The following is a 3863-nucleotide window of genomic DNA, read 5'->3' as shown; positions in this document are numbered from 1 at the left end:
CATATGGTAATTTTATTTTCTTTCTAGGGAAGTGTTCCATGCCCTTTTTAATTGAAATTGAAATCTAATATTCCCTTCCTTCATATCAATAATTGCACCAACCGTTCTAAGGAAAGGTCTACCGAGAATAATAGGGCAAGAAGGATTGCAATCTATATCAAGAACGATAAAATCCACGGGCACATAATTCCTATTTGCAACAATAAAAACATCATTAATTCTTCCCATAGGTTTCTTAATAGTGGAATCCGCAAGATGGAAGTTTAGAGAGCAATCATCAAAATCACGGAAATCTAGCAAATCACACAAAGTTTTGGGAATAGTAGAGACACTAGCACCCAAATCACACAAAGCATAAAACTCATAATCTTTAATTTTTATTTTAGTAGTATGTTCCCACTCATCATAAAGTTTCCTAGGGATAGAAACTTTCAACTCAAGTTTTTCTTCATAAGATTGCATCAAGGCATCAACGATATGTTCGGTAAAGGCTTTATTTTGACTATAAGCATGAGGAGATTTTAGCAAGGATTCCAACAAGAAAATACAATCAATTAAAGAGAAATTTTCATAACTAAATTCCTTTAAATCCAATATAGTGGGTTTAGCATCATCTAGGGTTTTATTTCTTTTAATCCCACTTTTATCAATTTCACCATCAAGATCTAAATACTCCAAATTTTTAGAACGCCTTCTAGGTAAAGGTCGATCATATTCAGTCCCATCATTATCATGATTAATATTTCAAAACAAAGATTTAATAGGGGACACATCAATAACTTTTAGATCTTCATCATTATTTTCATAGGAACTAGAAGAACACGCTTTAATAAAGGCATCTTTCATAGCACGCGTCCTAGAGGTTCTTTCCTTGCACTCATCAATGGAAATTCTCATGGCTTTGAGAGACTCATTGATATAATTCTTAGGAGGAATATATCTAAGCTTTAAAGAATCAACATCAAGAGAAATTCTATCAACGTTCCTATCCAAATCATTAATCTTAAGCAATTTTTCTTCAATCATAGCATTAAAATTCTTTTGCGAAGAAATAAATTCTTTAATATTAGATTCAAAATCAGAGGGCATCTTATTATAATTTCCATAAGAATTGTTGTAGGAATTACCATAATTATTAGAGGGATTACTAGGATAAGGCCTAGGATTGAAATTTCCTCTGCACGCGTTGTTACCAAAATTGTTCCTACCTACAAAATTCACATCCATAGATTCATTGTTATTCTCAATCAAAGTAGACAAGGGCATATCATTAGGATCAAAAGAAACACTCTTATTAGCAAATAATTTCATAAGTTCATCCATCTTTCCACTCAAAATATTAATTTCTTCTATCGCATGCACCTTTTTATTAGTAGATCTTTCAGTATGCCATTGAGAATAATTAACCGTAATATTATATAGGAGTTTAGTAGTATCTCCTAAAGTGATTTCCATAAAAGTGCCTCCCGCGGCCGAATCTAAAATATTTCTAGAAGCAAAATTCAATCCGGCATAATAATTTTGTATAATCATCCACAAATTCAAACCATGAGTAGGGCAATTACGTATCATTAATTTCATTCTCTCCCAAGCTTGTGCAACATGTTCATGATCAAGTTGCTTAAAATTCATAATATCATTTCTAAGAGAGATGATCTTAGCGGGAGGAAAATACTTAGAGATAAAAGCATCTTTGCACTTTTTCCATGAATCAATACTATTTTTAGGCAAAAATGAAAACCAAGCTTTAGCACGATCTCTAAGCGAAAAAGGAAATAGCTTCAATCTAACAATATCATTATCGACATCTTTCTTCTTTTGCATGTCACACAAATCAACGAAGCTATTAAGATGGGTAGCGGCATCTTCACTAGGAAGGCCGGAAAACGGATCTTTCATGACAAGATTCAGCAAAGCAGCATTAATTTCACATGATTCAGCATCGGTAAGAGGAGCCGTCGAAGTGCTAAGGAAATCATTATTGTTGGTATTGGTGAAGTCACACAATTTAGTATTATCTTGAGCCATCGCGACAAACAAGCAATCCAACACACGAGCAAAAAAAAAAGCAAACGGGCAAAAGAGGCAAATAGAGAAAGAGAGGGAGGATAGAGAGAGAGGGCGAATAAAACGGCAAGGGTGAAGTGGGGTAGAGGAAAACGAGAGGCAAATGGCAAATAATGTAATGCAGGAGATAGGGATTGTGATGGGTACTTGGTATGTTGACTTTTGCGTAGACCTCCCCGGCAACGGCGCCAAAAATCCTTCTTGCTACCTCTTGAGCACCGCATTGGATTTCCCCGAAGAGGAGAGCATGATGCAGCAAAGTAGCGTAAGTATTTCCCTCTGTTTTTGAGAACCAATGTATCAATCTAGTAGGAGGCTACGCGCGAGTCCCTCGTACCTACACAAAAACAATAGCTCAACACAACCAACGCGCTTTAGGGTTTGTCAATCCCTTCACGGTCACTTACAAAAGTGAGATATGATAGACATGATAAATAATATTTTTGGTATAGAGATGCAAAGTAAAAAAGTAAAAGTAAAGTAAAAGCAAAGCAATAATAAAGTGATGGAGAATGATATGATTAGAAAGAGACTCAGGGGCCATAGGTTTCACTAGTTTCTTCTCTCAAGAGCATAAGTATTCTACGGTGGGTGAACAAATTACTGTTGAGCAATTGACATAATTGAGAATAGTTATGAGAATATCTAGGTATGATCATGTATATAGGCATCATGTCTGAGACAAGTAGACCGACTCCTGCCTGCATCTACTACTATTACTCCACTCATCGACCGCTATCCAGCATGCATCTAGAGTATTAAGTTAAAAACAGAGTAACGCCTTAAGCAAGATGACATGATGTAGAGGGATAGTTTCATGCAATATGATAAAAACCCCATCTTGTTATCCTCGATGGCAACAATACAATACGTGCCTTGCTGCCCCTTCTGTCACTGGGAAAGGACACTGCAAGATCGAACCCAAAGCTAAGCACTTCTCCCATGGCAAGAACAACCAATCTAGTAGGCCAAACCAAACTGATAATTCGAAGAGAGTTGCAAAGATAACCAATCATACATAAAAGAATTCAGAGAAGATTAAAATATCATTCATAGATAGACTTGATCATAAACCAACAATTCATCGGTCTCAACAAACACACCGCAAAAAGAAGATTACATCGAATAGATCTCCACGAGAGAGGGGGAGACCATTGTATTGAGATCCAAAAAGAGAGAAGAAGCCATCTAGCTACTAACTATGGACCCGTAGGTCTGAAGTAAACTACCCACACTTCATCGGAGGGGCTTGGGTGATGATGTAGAAGCCCTCCGTGATCGATGCCCCCTCCTGCGGAGCTCCGGAACAGGCCCCAAGATGGGATCTCGTGGATACAGAAAGTTGCGGCAGTGGAATTAGGTTTTTGGCTCCGTCCCCGATCGTTTGGGGGTACGTAGGTATATATTAGGAGGAAGAAGTACGTCAGTGGAGCTTCGAGGGGCCCACGAGGCAGGGTCGCGCCCTAGGGGGGCACCCTCCACCCTCGTGACCGCCTCGTGGCTTTCTTGACGGAGGATCCAAGTCTCCTGGATCTTATCTGATGAGAAAATCACGTTTCCGAAGGTTTCATTCGGATTGGACTCCGTTTGATATTCTGTTTCTCTAAAACACTGAAATAGGCAAAAAAACAACAATTCTGGGCTGGGCCTCTGGTTAATAGGTTAGTCCCAGAAATAATATAAAATTGGAAAATAAAGCCCAATATAGTCAAAACAGTAGATAATATAGCATGGACCAATCAAAATTATAGATACGTTGGAGACGTATCACGGGGACCCACCGGACGAGCCACGAG

This window comes from Triticum dicoccoides, chromosome 6A (assembly GCF_002162155.2).
Source record: "Triticum dicoccoides isolate Atlit2015 ecotype Zavitan chromosome 6A, WEW_v2.0, whole genome shotgun sequence".
Lineage (NCBI taxonomy): Eukaryota > Viridiplantae > Streptophyta > Magnoliopsida > Poales > Poaceae > Triticum > Triticum dicoccoides.
Note: the sequence above shows the minus strand (reverse complement) of the source record.